Raw genomic sequence first — 20,005 nt, forward strand, 5'->3', positions numbered from 1 at the left:
AACCAAACAGAAAAAGGATGAAGAAATGAGAATTTCAAAAAATGAGGAGAGGCTTAGGATCCTCCAGGACACCTGTAAATGTTCCAACATCCGAATTATAGGGGTACCAGAAAAGGAAGAGGAAGAGCGACAAGTGAAAAACTTATTTGAACAAATAATAAAAGAGAACTTCCCCAATCTGGCAAAAGAAATAGACTTCCAGGAAATCCAGGAAACTCACAGAGTCCCAAAGAAGGTGGATCCAAGGAGGAACACACTAAGGCACATTGTAATTATATTAGCCAAGATATAAATGAAGGAGAGAATCCCAGAAGCAGCAAGGGATAAGGGAACAGTCACCTACAAAGGAGTTCCCATCAGACTATCAGCCGATTTCTCAAAAAAGACCTTACAGGAAAGGAGGGGCTGGAAAGAAGTATTCCAGGTCTGAAAAGGGCCTACATCCAAGATTAATCTATTCAGCAAAGCTTTCATTTAGAAAGGAAGGGCATATAAAGTGCTTCTCAGATAAGATCAAGTTGAAGGAGTTCATCATTACCAAGCCCTCCTTATTATATGAAATGGTAAAGGGACTTATCTAAGAAAAAAGAAGATAAAAAATATGAACAATAAAAAAATAGCAAACTCACAGTTATTAACAACCATACCTAAAACAAAAGCAAACTAAGCAAACAACTAGAACAGGAACAGAACCACAGAATGGAGATCACATGGAGGGTTAGCAACAGGGGAGTAGGAGGAGGATAAGGGGGGGAAGGTACAGAGAATAAGTAGCATTGATGACAGGCATAAAATAGACAGGGGGAGGGCAAAAATAGTATGAGAAATATAAAAGCTAAAGAACTTAATACACATGGACATGAACTAAAGGGAGGAATGTGGGAAGGAGAGGGTGTGCAGGGTGGAGGGGAAGGAAGGGGGAAATGGGACAACTGCAATAACATAATCAATAAAATATATTTTAAAATAAAATTAAATAAAAAACATTTTTTCCAAAAAAAGAATTAAAAATTTTATTTTACAAAAAAATAGGATTAATGTTTTTGTAACAGAATAAATGAACCCAGATTAAAAGAGCCCATGTATAAAATGACAAAGATACTTATCAAATCATCAGTCACTGAACTTGAAAATAATTTATATTCCTTAGCCAGAAACCTTCCATGCAAAACCCAGAAGAAAATTCATCATCTTCATTTACATCTGTAGGTTTTTAGTGTCTTATTTTTCCTAGATCTTCTCTAAATTATTCCCAAAATGTGGATAGAGAATAAAAGATAGTATAGATTAGTAATATTAGACACTATGTATTTCACAAAACAAAATGCAGGAATGTGGACTTTAGACCATGGAAAACGTGATTCCTTGAAAGCGTATCTGTGCATTGTAGTGAGGGACAAGAAGTGACAGAAAGGGAAGGACTGACTGAAAAATGGAAGATTTCAGGAAGTTTGAAAATCAGAAGAGGAAGAGGAGAAAAATAACTGTTTTCTTCAGAATAATCTCTTAAAGTCTAGAATGCATCCGTGGAAGTTAAGTTGGAAGGCCTATGCCCTAAGGTATTGTGGTGCGAGATAATTAGGTATCTACCTAAAAACACAACAGACATAAGCATTTTCCTACCCCTAGCATCTACCTGTGTCCAGTGTACCACTTTGGGACTTATTCCTTTCACGTTTATTTATTTATTTATTCCCTCATTCATTCACTGACTTCTTTAATGTCTAGTGAATTCTAGTGTAGTTCTAGTTCAGATATCACTGATGAAAAGTGGCCATTTTCTCCAATGTCTATGGCAATCAGAGAGTCATCTTTAACATCCATGACATGAACCCATTCAGGGTAGGGCGAAAGAAGATTTATCATTAATTGTATGAAAAATAATGCAATAAAAATAAAGAATAAACTCTGTTTTGTGTACTCATAATTGTGAACCTGCTTAGCCCAACGCTACATATGGTGGGAAGTAGCGTTATATTGACATTAGATAATAATCTGGAAAAACGCGGCATGCAAAACTGATTATTCTATTTCAGCAGGATATAGCCACCCTTGGAGCAAAAGGGAAAGAAGGGGCTTGAAGATGTGAATTACATACACGCGTAAACAACCAACTCAGCCAGTGTTTTTTTGTGAAATGAGAAAATAAAGGCTTACTTCTTGTAAAAATATACTGTACATACCCACTTGCCATGCATAGTGAGTGCGTTTGTTTATTCACTTCACTTGTGTGTAATGACCTTCCTTAATTTTGACATTTAAGAAAATCTTACTGAACTTTTCAAAGTCCATTCCGAGTGCAACTTCCTCTCTAGAGCAATTGAATTTGTGAGCTCTTTGAAGGTGAGACTCACTCAATCGTATAATTGTGTTCTCAATGAATAGCATAGCAAAACACCTGGTAAGTATTTCATTCATGATTCAATAGGCATTCTTGAATTTCTGTCTTAATTAATTTTTCTGGTCCATCTACTGCCATAAAAATGTTCTGAAAATACTTAGAAAGACTTTCAGTCTCTTCTACCCAATATATATTAAATGCAGACTAGTCCTTTTCCCCTCTCTATCTCAATCTTCTTGATGAAAAGTAAAATCTTAATTTTCTTATGTCTTTAAAACTCCCAGTGCAAGCACTATGGCTATTGCATGAATACACATGTGCATGCACAAACAGTAAGAATGTTCCCCTAATTAAGCTCCTATTGGGATCTAACAGCTCTAATAGACCAGGAGGTCTGACTCTAAAGTTAGGCTTTCTTCACAATAGAGTGTTGCCTCTTTGTCTTCATGTCATTAATTTCATCCTGTAGAAAAGTACACACATTTTTTAAAGGTGAGAATATAAACATCTATGTAATTAACCTGTAAGTAAAGTTTTATTCTCTCATTTTCCTCCCACTCAAGAAAAATATGTTTTTATATTTTCAAAAGTAGGGAATTACAGGGAATGCAATAGTCATTTTATATAATTTCTATAAAATTAACATAGATAAAAATAATACTGAGAAATTACTTGCTTAAGCAGTAGTTATGATAAAAATACTGGGAATTATACTAATATGTATTTTATTATTTATTTAGTTAGTTTGCACCTGAACCCAGTAGCTTTATCCCAGAAATGAAATGCTAATTTGGTATTTGAAAACTTAATAATTTAACCCACCAGCTAACAATCTAAAACAGAGTATCTCATCTCTCCTTTTATACTTTTGCCTGTGTTGATTTCCGTGTTTGGAGCACTCTTATCATTCTTTACTTGGCTCATTATTTTTTTTTGAGAAACAGTAATTTTTTTTATTATAATTGCTTAGGAGAGGCAATTTTTTAAAATTTTATTTTCCATTTTTTTACTGTTATCAAGTACAGTGGTCTGCCTATTCCCTCCACCTCTCCCCCAATCCCAGCCATCCCCACATCCCTCCCCTGATCCTCCCCCCTTGGTTGTGTCCATGTGTCCTTTAGAGCTGTTCCTGAAAACCCTTCACCCTTTCCCCCCCATTGGCTCATTATTTTTTATTTTATTTTATTTTTTTTAAGATTTTATTTATTTATCTTTAGAGGGGAAGGGAAGGAGAGAGGGAGAGAAACATCAATGTATGGTTGCCTTTCATGCGTCCCCTGCTGGGAATTGGTCTGCAAGGAACTGGTCTGCAACCCAAGCATGTGCCCTGACTGGGAATCAAACTGCGATTGTCTGGTTCGCAGGCCGGTGCTCAATCCACTGAGCCACACCAGCCGCGGACCATTGGCTCATTATTAACCACTCAATTCAGAAACCATCTCTCTACCACTGCTGCTTCCTCCCCTAAACCATTCTTCTCTAACTGTTAAATGACTGTTAAAATCCCTGCTAAATCTGTCACTTTACATTTCTAATTTAATTTTTAAAATGTCTTTTTATTGAATGCATGGGGGTGCCATGGGTTAATAAAATTATATAGGTTTATGGTATACAATAATACAGTATCTCATCTGTTTACTGTATCACGTGTTCACCACCCTTAGTCAAGTGTCCTTCCACCACCATGGTTTGGTGGAAGGGTTTTTTACCCTCTTTTATTTCCCACACCCTTCAATCTCTCAACGTACTTCATTTGTGTTTATGAGTTTTTTCATTGCTTAATCTCTTCACCTTTTCACTAACATAAATATTTTTAAATAAACTAAAAAAAACAGTGCTCAAGCCAGGTCTATTATATTCTTCCACATAACTGTTTTTAAACCAGTGATAACCTAATCACACCTACAAGTGCATGGTCCATGAAACAGCATTTCTTTAAGAGCAAGCATGTCAAGATGTTATCACACACCTTCAAAAATAACCTTGACATAGCAGATTGCTATCTGTCACTCACTACCTGTGTGAGCATGCAAAAGCTGACTTCTCTAAACCCTAGTTTTCTTAGTTCTGAAATTTAAAAAAAATAATGATATCTAGCCTGATTATATACAGTTTTCATTAAATTGAGTATCTAAAATGCTTGGAATGAAGAAGATATTTCATAATTTAAAAATGATTTAAATATTATACTTCATATTGTGTTAAATTAAAATAGACAAATGTTGAATGCTTCTTATTTCTTTACATAGCAGGTCTCTTTACAACAGGGTCACAAGTGATAAATTAGTACTGAATAAGTATCCAAAATTAGATAACCCTTACAAGAACATGTGAATGTGTCATATTTTGTCAAATAATGCAGTCCAAAGCTTTGCCTCGTTCTGATAAACATTGCTTTTAAAAGGAAATGAAATTTTGGAAATGATTCATAGGAGACCATATGATTTTAAAAGCACATTCTCTACCATTGTCTCCATGAGAGAGAATGGCTGAGAAATTTAAAAGTGTGTATTTTCCTCTGGGTTTCCAAAGGTTATGTTTCAGGTTGATTTTAGGCTCTGTAAAATGCTGATAACAGCCTGTCAGAGTTGATGTGTTTACATCGATTTTTCCATTGGGTAAGCCACACACATGTTGTGTGAAGTGAGTGTCCTTAGAGTACCTTAGTGCATTTTTCTGAACAAATGGCTGCTATTTGGGGGAAAATTGAGTCTTAAGACTTCCATTACCAATGCTCTGGAAATGTTACTACTTTTTAAAATTCTTGCTTCGATTAGGTAATTTTATAAAGATTGTTAGGAAATTTTAGAGTAAAATATATTTATCTAGATTCCTGCATATCCTAGTATATGGGTTTTGAAGTGGAAGAATGAATGTCCTGTAAACATGAAGGAATATTAAAGATTATATTAGCTTTTAAAATGAAGGAAAACCCTTGAATTAAAAATGCTCCTTACTATTAGACATAACCACTCACCTATGATGGCAGAATATGTTCTTCCATATTTGCCATATGTAATTACATTTTTACTGTTGATTTTTCCCAAGAAAATAAGTGATGAAAGTGTAATTATCTATGCTTAGGTAAAAATATACAAACAGCTATAAACTCTGGTCACATGGTACAGATAGTAGTTTTTAACAATCGAGAAAATTGAGAGGAAATAGTAGAGATGAAAACCCCAACACTATGGAGCCCCATCATTGGGAACACATGAGAACAAGCTTGTCAGAGCACACAAAAGAGACAAAGCTATTGTTCAAAAATAGCTAAAGCTCTCAATCTTATCCTGTAGCAAGCACTTTCTCTGTATGGTGTAAGAGTACATAATGTTTTAGAATCATTAAAGTGATGGAAATGTAAAAGTGTCCTTTGGAATTCTAGGAAATATTCTTCCTGTGCAGTAAAATTACCTCATTCATTACCACTCAATGACTATATTTAGGTCTCTCACCTAAAATGCTTCTGGAGATGTTAAACTGACAATCAGTTTGGAAATATCATATGAGTACATTAACTTCAGAGAAATCTGCATACTTGTATAGTTTATTTTGCATTTATTTCTATATCTCTTTTCAGTGATATTCTTTCTCCTATGAATAATTTCAAACTGTAGTTCTGGAATGTTGCTATATTTTTAAAATTTGTAATTCTCTAATATAGTTGTAAAACTTTGAGTTTATTAAAACTATGCATTTAATTTTAAAATAAATTCAGCACTCTTTCCAGGCACTTTAAAATGGCATTTTGACTGAAAAATAGTTTTTATAGGTTAACATATAACTGATTTTGATTTTTTACTGATATTCTGAAGCTTTTATTAATTTTAGTTAGGTAAGCTATTGAAGGGTATTTTCCTTTAAATTCTTCTATGCCATTATGTAAAGTATTAAACTCAGTTTTCAGTATATATATTTTTTAAATCAGGAAGAGTTCTTTTTAAAAAGTCAAATGAACAAGCTATAGAAAAGATAAATTAATAACAAAAATTTCCTTAGTGAAGACTGCTATTTTCAATGTTTTAATTAATATTTTTGTGGACATCTGCATTTATTTAGTGCTACATATTAAAAGTATGTTTTTAATTATTTAGGATTATCTCCTAATTAAAATATTACCATAGTGTTCACATTTTTATTTAAAATTATGCTTTGAAAATTTATTTTGTAAACTATCACTTTAAACTAATTCAGGAAAAGTTTTAAAGAATTAACTTATTTCTCCCATTAGTAATTTTCTGGCTTCATGTAACATGGTGGTAGAAAAGTAAACAAAAAACCTTCAACCTTCAAGAGTTCCAAGCGTTGTCCATCACAAATTCCTACTTGAAAAAATAATCTTTGAAGATTAAGTGAAAAAAAAACATGAATGATCAGAAAAAAATAAAAATAAAACTACTAAGCCCCAACAATTTTCTTTCAGTAAAATAATTACAGAAAATTAAACAAAAGCATGTTTACTTTAGTTATACCATAATGGATAACAAACAATACAATGTATTGAAACCTAGTGCATCAGATGTAGTTCTGGATACTTAGGTTATTTCCTCACGTTTTCCTGATTGTGTGTATTAGACATATGAGGTGCTATCCTGAAACTGAACAAAACACAAAATATCCAACTTGACACTAATAACAATAAAACTATATTACAGGTATGTAATCTATTGTGATAAATTCCAATATAAAATATCCAAATGCTATATAAGCATGTAATTGGGTATGTAGCCTATTCAGAAGGAATCAGATGAAATCCGAAGGATAAACATAAGACAAAATAGAGAGCAGGGTTGTCAGAATTGGCACAGGAAGAGTTTCCAGATGGAGGGAATTACATGTAACAGGTGTGGAATTATATGAAGGGGTTGAGATTTTACCCCATTTGCAAGCTAAGAGGTTATCCTACCATAACACCATGGGTGTTAAAAAGAATCTGCAAAAAAAAAAGAAGAAGAAAGAAAGAAAAGAAGAGAAAATAGAAAAGGATGGTCATGTGAACAGCACGAACTCCTTGTCCATGTGGTTTCACTTTACTTTTACTTTCTCTGTCCTTCAGGGAGAGTCCAATGGTCTGGCTTGGTTTCCAGATGTTGTACCTGCCATGGGTTTACAAGAGAGCTGCGGAGCCCCAGTCTGTGATACTTCAGTCTTTTGTAAAGGACTATGCCATGTGCCCAACTTTTGCCTTAGGGAGTGACTTTATCTTCTTATACAGGACAGCAAACACCTTTGACTCTGGAAGCAGACCCTGTAGCTCCCAAGGCTGTTCAATACACAAACAACCTTGAGAAGTTAGTGTTACGTGGAAGGTGGTGTCTCTGTTTACAAAATGTGTGAAAACAGGGATTCCTTGCCTTGGAATAATTTATGCAATGTCAGCAAGTATTTTCCCCAGATTTGAAACAATTCATCTGTGAACATATCTGAATGTATCCCTTTGGGCTATTTCCTGGAAAATTGTGCTTTTTTGATCATCTCAAAGTCTTCCAATGTTAGGATCTGTTAAGGTTTTGAATCCCTCTTGAAATAATTTTTTATGCTTTACATTTTCCCAAGAAATCATCCTTTTTAATGAGATAATAAAATTCACTTGCAAAGATTTTATAAAGTGTTCTTATTGTACTTTTAATTTCCTCTTTTGGGGAGTATTATTTCCATTTTATTTCTAGTTTTTGAGTGCTTATACCTACTTTTCCTTTTCCCCCTTAGGCTTTGAATATGTTATTTTCTTAAAAAGAGTTTTTGAAGTTTTAAAGCAATTCTGATCTCCCTTATTTTTATTTTTAAGCAATATTTTCTGATTTTACTTTTATTATATCATCTTTCTCACCTTTTAAATTATGTTCTTTAGATGCTTAAATAATTTATTTAACCATTGATGGTTCTTTATGTAAATGGTCCCATTGTGGTGTTTTTCTTTTCTTTTGTCCTCAGACAAGAGTTTTCTCTTGTATCTTCTATTTGAGATGAAATGTCTTCAATCACCATTTACCTTGCTTGTGGTCATTTTATTTCCTCTTTGTTACAGCAACCTTCATGAAAAAGTGATTTCCACTTAGTTTCTGCTTCAATCTATATTTTAGTCTTCAGATAATTTTCTTTGAATTTTATTTCTGTCTATATTAGTCTCCTACACTCAAGGAAAATTCCTCCTGTACATACTCTCTATCACCTCTTTTTCAGGTCATCTTCCCCACCCAGGTTTTGCATGTTAGATTTTAAGATTCAACTCTAAGTTTCTGCTTTTCTCAAAGCAGGAAACATTCCTTCTTCTAGGCAATGCCATCACAGTGAGCACTTTAATATATTTATTGCTCCAAGATTCTTATTTCCAGCTGGGAATTTGAACTCTGAATATATATAAGCAACCATTAACCACTTGATGTCCCAAGAAACCTCAGACTCAGTTTATCTCAAATAAAGTGATTATTTCTATAATTTTTCTAACTCCAAATTCACTTCTTCTTCTGTATTTTATATCTAAAAAAAACATGGCCTGACCACTGTGGCTCAGTTAGTTGGGCATCGTCCTTCAAAGTTATAGTTTGCCTGCTCAGTTCTGGGTCAAAGTTTGCCTGCTCAGTTAGCCTGCACATAAAACACATGCCTGAGATGCAGCCCAATTATCAATTGTCTCTCATGCATTGATATTTCTCTATGTCTCTTTGTCCCACCCTTCTCTCTCTCTCAAAATAGATAACTACAGTGTTCAAAGAAACCTGTAATTACCCAATATTCATCATGTTTTCAAGTTACAAATTTAGTATTTATTATTTTTACTTCAACTAATATTTCCTACTGATTGATTGCTATATTCTGTTAATTTTATTCCTTAATGTCATCATTTGTTGTCAGCTTTCACCAAGATTTCTACATCCAAACCATACTCTCCTAACTTCCTTATCTTTCTATTTTCATTCAAATATTGCTCTTTCATTTCTAATATTTTAGTAGAATGATCTTTTATATATGCAAATCCAATTAATGATGGGTTCCTAAATGGATATAAATATTTTATAAGGAAAGGAACCATAAAGTTTTCACCAAGTATTTTTTGTTAGAACAATAACTAATAAGGAGACTGAGACAAATCATTTTAATTGAATCTTTCCATATTTGCATTTTTTGTGTGTCAGATACTGTTCAAGTCACTGGGTTTTTTTCAAGAAGAAAGAAAGAAAGAAAGAAAGAAAGAAAGAAAGAAAGAAAGAAAGAAAGAAAGAAAGAAAGAAAGAAAGAAAGAAGGAAGGAAGGAAGGAAGGAAGGAAGGAAGGAAGGAAGGAAGGAAGGAAGGAAAGAAAGAAAGAAAGAAAGAGGGAGGGAGGGAGGGAGGGAGGGAAGGAAGGAAGGAAGGAAGGAAGGAAGGAAGGAAGGAAGGAAGGAAGGAAGGAAGGAGGAAGGAAGGAAGGAAGGAAGGAAGGAAGGAAGGAAGGAAGGAAGGAAGGAAGGAAGGAAGGAAGGAAGGAAGGAAGGAAAGAAGGAAAGAAAGAAAGAAAAGAAAGTGCCCAGTTCAAGAAAGCCTCCGTGTTCATCAGGTCATTAACAATGAATTTGTAGATGTTAAATGTCACTGGAGAAAGACTGGCTAACCTCAAACATCCACACTGAATAGTGTCAGCTGCTTTTAGCTTCTTGATTGAAAGGTCTGGTTAATTATTCTAGACAACTGTAAATAGGTTCAGCCCATTTGTGATTTGTACTGAGCTAAAGAAATCATTTAATAGGGTCTTCTAAAGTTATTGAAGTGGGTAATTACATAGATCAACAAAATATATAGGAGACAATGCCTAATTTTTGGACACGATCTCTTCAATCATGGCTTCCAATGTGTGCTAAAAACATATCTCTTCCACATGTACACTGTTGATGTACCTATTGTTTCCTGGGTCTCTAGTTATAGGTCTGTACCTGGGGCTAATGTAGCCACATCTCTATGACAGTGGTTCTCAAACTTTAGTGGGCATCAGATCACTTGTTGAGTTTGCTAACACACAGATTTCTGGCCTTTACACAGCATTTCTGCTTCATCAGGTTGGGGGAAGTGAGCAATAATTAGAATCTCCAAAAAGGTCCCTGATTATGCAGGGGGACCACTCTTTGAGAACTACTTATTTCAATCACACAAAGAACAATGTTAGACCTGTAAGAAGTTATTATATTTTCCCAATCTTGAACTTAGAAATGAAAATCATACTGAAATTCACTGAGAATGTTTTAGGTTTATCATTGTTAGACGCCCTCACCTGTTATTCTCAATTTAAGCCTCCAATTACCTAATGATATTAGAAATATCTATATATGGAGGGCATCCAATTCCACAGAATTCCAGAGAAAAATCATAAAACATTCCTTTTAGATTTCCTGAAAGCATTAGGAGACTCTACTGTTCAGCCTAACACTTACCAGACTCATTCTTTTAAAACACACACATGCATACACACAGCCACAAAATTAATGTAATGCTGTAAATAAAGGCAGGATATCATATTTGTAGTCCTTTTTGTTCTAAAGCTAATAATTCAAAGTGAAATGATAAAATATAATTAACTTAAATTTATACACAGAGAAATATAGAATTGCATAACTAGAGGGGCACATAAAACAATGAAGTGTAAGAGGTTATGTTTAAGCCACAAATAATAAATAACAAAGGATAATCTGTTCAAAATAGACAAATTGTCAGGCAGCTGAAAAGGCCTATCTTCTTGTAGCCTAAATATATGACTTTTACATGAGAAACTAATAAGTTAAAATAATGAGAAAAATATCGTGTAAACATGAATAAAATTTTTATGTAGTTATGTCAGTAATGACTAGATAGAAAATATTATCAGAAAAAGAGGGCCATTTCAGAAATATAATTGCAGTTTATAACCTAGGCAGATGTGTTTTTCAAATTTGCCCCAATAGCATACATATCTTTATTTTGTTTGTGTTTAAATTACATTTAAAACAATTCTTGCTGTTCAAGTACATTTCTCTCCATTTTCCTTCCACCGGCTTTCCCTGCACCGCCCACCCCACCTCCCACCCTCAATCCTACCCTCCTTTGGCTTTGTCTATAGGTCCTTATACATGTTCCCTAATGACCCCTTCCCTTCTTTCCCTCATGCTCACCCTCCTTCCCCCTGGCTACTGTCAGTTATATTTCCTTGTCTCTGGTTATATTGTCTTCTTGTTTTGTCGATTATGTTCCACTTATAGGTGGAATCATATGGTATTTGTCTTTCATTGCCTGGCTTATTTCACTTATCATAATGCTCTCCAGTACCATCCATGTTGTCACAAAGGGTAGGAGCTCCTTCCTTCTGTTGCATAGTTGTTACTGTTTTTTTTAAAGAGTTTATTTATTTATTTTTAGAGAGAAGGGGAAAGAAAGGGAGAGAAACATCAATGTGCGGTTGCTTCTGGTATGCCCCCAATTGGGTACCTGGCCTGCAACCCAGGCATGTGCCATGACTGGGAATTGAACCACTTTGGTTCCCAGGCTGACACTCAAACCACTAAGTTACCACTGCTGAATAATTTTTGATCCACTCATTTGCTAATGGGTTCTTAGGTTGCTTCCAGCTCTTGGCTATTATAAATTGTGCTGCTCTGAACATTGGGATGCATAGTTTCTGCTCTGAACATAGTTTGTTTTTTTTATATTTATTTATTGCTCTGAACATTGTTTTTTTTTTAAATATTTATCTTTAGAGGAGAAGGAGAGAGGGAGAGAAACATCAATGTATGGTTGCCTCTAATGCGTCCCCTGCTGGGATGGGAGCTGGCCTGTAGGGAACTTGCTTGCAACCCAGGCATGTGCCCTGACTGGGAATTGAACCGCGATCCTCTGGTTCGCAGTCCGGCGCTCAATCCACTGAGCTACACCAGCCAGGGCTGCATAGTTTCTTTTGAATTGGTGTTTCAGTGTTCTTAGGGTATAATCTCAGCAGTGGAATCACTGGATCAAAATGCAGCTCCTTTTTTAGTTTTTTGAGGAAATTTCATAGTTTTCCACAGCATCTGCATCAGTCTGTATTGCCACCAATAATGCACTAGGGTTCCCTTTTCCAACAATCACACCAGCACTATTGTTTGATGATTCGTTTATGATGGCCACCCTGACCAGTGTGAATCTCATCCTAGTTTTGATTTGCGACTCTAATGGCTAGTGATGCTGAGTATCCTTTTCATGTGTCTCAGGGAGGATCTTTTTTAAGATTTTATTTATTTTTAGAGAGAGCATAAAGAAAGGAGAATGAGAGGGAGAGAAACATTAATGTGTGGTTGCTTCTTGTGCTCTCCCTATTGGGGACCTGGCCCCCAACCCAGGCATGTGCTCTGACTGGGAATCTAGCCAGCGACCCTTTGCTTCGAAGTCTGTCAGTCAATCCACTGAGCCATGTCAGCCAAGGGTCTGGGTCAATTTTTAAAAGATGAAAATAGGAAAATAGGCAAATCCATAATCACAACAAAGTTTTAACATACTTCTCTTAAAAACTGAGTAAGCAAGAACACAAGAAAGAATACTATAGATTTATCCAACATACACAACAAATAGAGATACATGCTATTGAAATTGTCAACTGAATAATAATCATTCAAATGGAACAATTACTAAATGACTGCTTGTAGGGCATAAAGCAAATTTTAATGTTTTTAAAGAAATTCTAATCTCTAACCAACATAGCGTATATTGGAAATTAAAATAATGAGTGGAAAAATAAAAGCATATTTCAAAATTAAAGCATTTTCTTTAAATAACAGATGGTTCCATCTGTCAAAGAAGACAATATATATTAGAAAATCTATTACCTTAAAAATAGCAATTTTTCTCTGGAAATAAATAAAAAGAGCTTATTTTTCCAAAGATTAAAAGTATAAATTATTAGTTAAACAAATTAAAGGAAGTAAGTAACAGTAGCCCCCATGGATAGATGTCATAAATTAAGAGTAGCTCTAAAAATCCTTGATGTCGAAAATAAAATGAGACTTCATTTTTATGACTTTTAGGAAGTATATTAGAATACTTGGCTGCTGTGGAACATAATTTGGATATACAGAAATAATCAAAACAGATGCAAAAATGAAAATGTAAATTGTTCTATTTCTATTAAGTAAATTGAGTTTATATGGAAAACTTTGTCAAACACACACACACACACACAAACTGACATCTTAATTGTTTCAACAGAAAAAGTCTACTAAACATGAAAGAAAAAAATAACATTTGCCTTATAAAAACTCTTCTGGATTAGAGAATGAGGGATTTTCATTATCTCAAATTTAAGTTTCTCTTGACATGAATGTTATAGGCCAACTTCACTTGTAAGCACTGAAACAAAAATCCTAAGGAAAAGAAAATATTAATAAAGTGAATAATGTGTGTGTTGAAAATAATGCAGCACCATCTAGATTCATTCATTTTAAGAATTCATACTGACTAATTAATATTAACCATAATAACATAAGAAAGGAGATAAATAATATGATCATCTCAAAAGATGAACAAAAAGTAATTGACAAAAACCAAAACCTATTTAATATAAGTTTGGGACAACTAGAAATTCAAGGATTCTCATTACTCTGATAACCTATGACAAACATTGGTTTTAATGTTAAATTAATTAAAATTTTTAAGAAAGAACAAAGATGTCCGTTGTGATTCCATTTAACACTGTACTGAAAATTGTACCTAGCTCAATATAGGCAAGAAAATTCATTAAAGGCTTTAAACATTTCAAAGAAAGAATAGAATTATTTTCACAGATGATATATTTGCTTAAGATCTGTAAAAGTTTCTTATTGATTTCAATAAATTTCAGCTATTTAGCAATGATGCTAGATAAAATGTTTTATGAGTAAACCATGCATATATATTCAGTAATAATAAGAAGAAATTTGGGAGCAAATGGAAGCATTAAAAAAAGTGTCTGTAATCTATTACTCAAAGAATATTGATGTTAACATTTTATTTGTCTTTCCTTTTTAAATAAAAATATGTGAAACATATAAAATATATCTAAACCTATATCTATCTATGAAGAATTACCTGAACCCAAATATTTTTAAATTGAATTTATTGGGTTGACATTTTAAAAAGATTATATAAATTTCAAGTGTACATTTCTATGATACATGGGCTGTATATTGCATTGTGTGCTCATCATCCAAATTCGAATCTATTTATAGTATTGAGATTGGAAAAGCATGTGTGTATATGCACATGTGTGTGTATGAGTGGAATGTGTGTCTTTGTGCACATTCATTTATTTACGTTAACCAAAGTAAGTGAAGCCTCTAGGAAGCATTCCTAGAAGTTAATGGAAGTCCTCTGCCACTCCCACAGCTATCCTGTTCCCTGGAATGAGGTTCTGATGGCTGGGTCTGTCATTCCGGTGGAATGAAAAGGTGAAGGCAAATGGTCCTGGGACTGTTTGAACTTAGTTCCATTCTTTGTGATCTCTTTTCTGCTCAAAATGAAGAAGGGCTGACTGCATCACTTAAGTTTTATATCAGTCCTATTGTATATTGAAGTATACTTACACTTGTAATATATATAGATAATGCATTATATTTAAATTAAATAATTCACACATAGTATATATGTAAATGTAAAACATTATAGATGATAATTATTTTGTTATGTATATGTACATACCCTTTAATTCTAAATATACATTTATAATATATAATTAGAGAAAGAAGAGATTAACCATAATTAAATTTTTATTTCCTTATGATTGTATTTTATTTTATAACCCCAAATGTGAATTTATAGACTCATTTTTATTAGCTATATTTTTCTTAATAATGTTAATTCACCTTTAAAATTATTTGTGTAATAACTTTAATTTATTTAAGCTCCATTCTTAATCATTTTATGTAGGCCATATAAATTGATATAGCTTTCATCCATAAAAGTTATGAAAATATAATTATGCATGCACAATAACTACTATTGTAATGCTTTGTTTTGCAGTTGCTCTCATATGTATTTATGGATTATAGAGTTGTTTGTTTTTCATCTTATGGAGAAAGGCATATACAGTTGAACAATAGCAAAAATACTTTAGTTGGCTAAATATATATATATATATTGAACATTCAAAGATCTTTCTTTTCTAGGGGACTTGATTATACAATCTCACTTGATTTTGTTTTCTTTAAATAAAATTTAAAAACTCTCCTAATCTAAAACTTCTGAATAATATATTATTTCAAAGTTAAGGAGACATTTCAAAGTAGCAACTGCCTTAAAGAAATTAACAATACTTATATTTTAATTATTATAATGCACAGAGTCATATATGATTAAAGATTAATGACATCATTGATCATTCAAATCATGTAGGATTTTGAGATTTATTAAACTCTTTGAATTGCTAACAGCTATTAACATTGCAAGTAACATAAACCCTGGTGCCGATTTCATCCTTTAAATTTCCACTATAAACAACACATTCCCTCTCAAATGCAAGAATTAAAAGGAGATAAGAGCAATCTCTCAAAAATTTCAGTGGGCACATTTTTTAAATCAGAATTATCATCATGTATCTTTGTCAGTGATTTATTTTCATTATCTCAATGATGTCATGACCATACAATTTAGGTTATAGATAAAGGTTTTTGATTATCGTAAAACACTAGTGAAATCCTACCTCCAGTTCAATTATCACAACAATTTTAAACCCATGTAGAAGCTAATTATATGACAGCATGAATAACTAGGATGAATATAAGTATCAACAGTTCACGTTCTTTAAACATGAATCTGTTAAATACTAACTATAAATAACCAAATAGATTGTTTTAAGTGTTACTGAGAAAATGTACTTATAGATTTATCATATTATAAAATTAAAAGCACACCATTTTACTTCTCTATACCATTTTCCCTACACATTTTCTTTTGTTTTTAATATTTTTTATTTAATTATTGTTCAAGTACAGTTTTCTGTCTTTTACTCCCATCCCAGCCCACCCCCCCCAGTGCCCCCCACCTCCCTCCCATTTCCACCCCCCCTTAGTTTTTGTCCATGTGTCCTTTATACCTGTTCCTGTGAATCTTTCCTTTGCATTTTCTTTTGAATTAAATAAACTCACTTGAAGTTTATGAATATCTATTATTTTGTGCTACAATCCAAAGAATATCTGGTTAACTAGAGAAAGGATAGCTGCTAAGTAGCTGCTTTGTTATCGTGGAAGGATATAGAAATATACATTAGAAAAAAACAACTTTATACCAATTTATTTAGAATTACAGAATTAAAGACCTAAATTATATCTGACAGAAGTAACATGAATGCCAAAGTAACATTTTATTACTTTGGTCTTTAGTTTTTATTTTCTGTACAGTAAAAAAATAAAGTTAAGTTATATTAATAGTGGAAATCAGCAGAATTAGATCTACTTTCTTTACAAATAAACAAAAAGCATTAAAATAAAGTAAAATATCAAGATAAACTAATAGTTAACAAAAATTCAAAGATTAATTTCCCAGAAAGATTTTTGTCAGTTGCTTTGGTGTCTTTAAAATGTTAAAGAAATTGACTCTAGAGAAATTAATATATAAAAATAGATTTTTTCTGTAAATAATATTTAAAACTTTAGTATAAAAAGAAAATAATTTAAATTTTATATGATATAAAATTCTTAAAAAATTCAGTCAAATAAATTGTTTTTCATTTTCACTTTCATTCAGAAAGATAATTTGATCTCTTTTTAAAATTTTTATTTTATTGATTATGCAATTACAGTTGTTCTATTCCCTCCTTCATTCCCCTCCACCTTGCACCCCCCAACTCCACCATTTCCCCCCTTTAGTTTATGAGCATGTGTCTCAAGTTCTTTAGATTCTATATTTCCCATACTATTCTTGCCCTCCCCCTATCTATTTTCTACCTATGGTCTATGCTATTTATTTTCTGTACCTTCTCCCCCCTTTTCCTTCTCCCACCCCCTGTTGCTAACCCTCCATGAGATCTTCATTTCTATGTTTCCACTTCTGATCTAGCTGTCCTTTTAGTTTGCTTTTGTTTTAGATGTGGTTGTTAATAACTGTGAGTTTGCTGTCCTTTCACTGTTCATATTTTTTTATCTTCTTTTTCTTAGATAAGTCTTTTTCTATAACATTTCATAAAATAAGGGCTTGGTGATGATGAACTCCTTGAATTTGATCTTATCTGAGAAGCACTTTATCTGTCCTTCCATTCTAAATGAAAGCTTTGCTGGATAGAGCAATCTTGGTTGTAGGTCTTTGGATTTCATGACTTGGAATACCTCTTTCCAGCCCCTTCTTGCCTGTAAGGTCTCTTGAGAAATCCGCTGACAGTCTGATGAGAAATCCTTTGTAGGTGACTGTCCCCTTCTCTCTTGCTGCTTCTAGGATTCTCTCCTTCATTTTAACCTTGGAAAATGTAATCATGATGTGCCTTGGTGTGTTCCTCCTTGGGTCCAACTTCTTTGGGACTCTCTGAGCTTCCTAGATTTCCTGGAAGTCTATTGCCTTTGCCAGATTGGGGAAGTTCTCTTTTATTATTTGTTCAAATAAGTTTTCCAGTGGTGGTTGTTCCTTTCCCCCTTCTGGTATCTCTATAATTCAGATGTTGGAGCATTTAAAGATGTCCTGGAGGTTCCTAAGTATCTCCTCATTTTTTTGAATTCTTGTTTCTTCATATTTTCCTGTTTGGTCATTTTTTCCTTTCTTCTGGTTCACTCCCTTGATTTGAGTCCCAGTTTCCTTTTCATCACTATTGGTTTCCTGTGCAATTCCCTTCATTTCAATTAGTTTAGCCTTCATATGTTCCTCTAATTTGTGACTAAAATCAACCAGTTCTGTGAGCATCCTGATCACCAGTGTTTTGAACTGTGCATCTGAAAGTTTTGCTATTTCTTCGTCACTTAGAGTTATGGGCTCTGGGGCTTTGAGATCTTCTTGAGCCATTTTTGGTGTGTTTGGGCCCATTAAGTATGAGGAGCGGAGACTTAGGGGCAGGGCCACCAGGGCAGGGTCACTGGTTTGTGAGGCTGTATGTGGGGGCGGGGTCAGAGCAGGGAAATGGCGGCCCTCTCAGCTGCGTCCCTCTGCTGGGGCCTGCTCGGTCCCATCTCACTGCCCACTCCCTCACCAGTCTATCTGTGCAGGAATGCGCCACCACAGTCAACCTGCTGCCCTGCTGGTTGCTCACTGGGTTGCTCACTGGGTCACTAACTGGGTTGCTCACTGGGTCTCTCACTGGGTCCACCCTTTGCAACCCCTGCCTGGGATCCATGGGCCTGAGTCCGTCTGACCAAGTTTTCCTGTGCAACCCCACTCTGCCAGCTGCTGGCTTCGCCCCTCCTACTGGTCAGGCTGAAGAATTCGTTGTTATCAGACTTCCGAAAAGTTCAATTTTCTGTGTACTGGCCGTGTTTTCTGTTGCTAATATTTCGTTGTCTCTAAACTTGGTTGTGTAAGAAAGCACGGCGTTTCTACCTATGCCTCCATCTTGGCGAAAGTCCTCCATCTCTTAAAAGAGTTATATTTTATCTTGCTAATGACTAATTACTTTATAGAATTTATATATTTTCAAAATTTCTGAAGTTGAATGTGTAATATTATAATACAAATTGTGAAAATAAACCCATTTATTTCTATATGAATATTGATGTGGAAAGATTTAATTTCAATGTAAAATGTTTTAATTTTAAGCATTTTTTATTTATTTTTGTTCAAGTACAGATATCTGTTTTTTACTTCCATCCCAGCCCATGCCCCCAGTGCTCCCCACCTCCCTCCCATTTCCATCCCCATTCGTTTTTGTCCATGTGTCCTTTATACTTGTTCCTGTGAATCCTTCCACTTTTCCCCTGAAATCCTCTCTCCTCTCCCCTCTGGTCCCTGTCAGGCTGTTCTATATTTTCCTGTCTTTAATTATATTTTGCTTGCTTATTTCTTTTATTGTTTAGGCTCCTGTTAAAGGTGAGATCATATGGTATTTGTCTTTCACTGCCTGGCTTATTTCACTCAGCATAATGCTTTCCAGTTCCATCCATGCTGTTGCAAAGGGTAGGAGCTCCTTCTTTCTTTCTGCTACATAGAATTCCATTGTGTAAATGTAACAGTTTTTGGATCTATTCATTTACTGATGGGCACCTAGGTTGCTTCCAACTCTTGGCTATTGTAAATTGTGCTGCTATAAACATTGGTGTGCATAGGTTCTTTTGGATTGGTGTTTTAGGGTTCTTAGGATATAATCCCAGCAGTGGAATTGCTGGGTCAAAGGGCATATTCATTTTTAGTTTTTTTTAGAATATTCTATACTGTTTTCCATAATGGTTGTACCAGTCTGCGATCCCACCAATAGTAAACTAGGGTCCCCTTTTCCCCACCTCTTCAACACTTGTTGTTTGTTGCTTTGTTTATGATGGCCATTCTGACTGGTGTAAAGTGGTATCTCATTGTGGTTTTAATTTGCATTTCTCTGATGACTAGCAATATTGAGCATCTTTTCACATGTCTCTGGATTCTCTATATGTCCTCCTTGGAGAAGTGTCTGTTCAAGTCCTTTGCCCACTTTTTAATTGGGTTACTTGTCTTCTTAGAGTGGAGTTGTGAATGTTCTTTGTATATTTTGGAGATTAAATCTTTGACTGAAGTATCATTGGCAAATATGTTTTCCCATACATTTGGTTCTC

Source organism: Artibeus jamaicensis, unplaced genomic scaffold (genome assembly GCF_021234435.1).
Source record: "Artibeus jamaicensis isolate MK-2021 breed Jamaican fruit bat unplaced genomic scaffold, CSHL_Jam_final scaffold_369, whole genome shotgun sequence".
Lineage (NCBI taxonomy): Eukaryota > Metazoa > Chordata > Mammalia > Chiroptera > Phyllostomidae > Artibeus > Artibeus jamaicensis.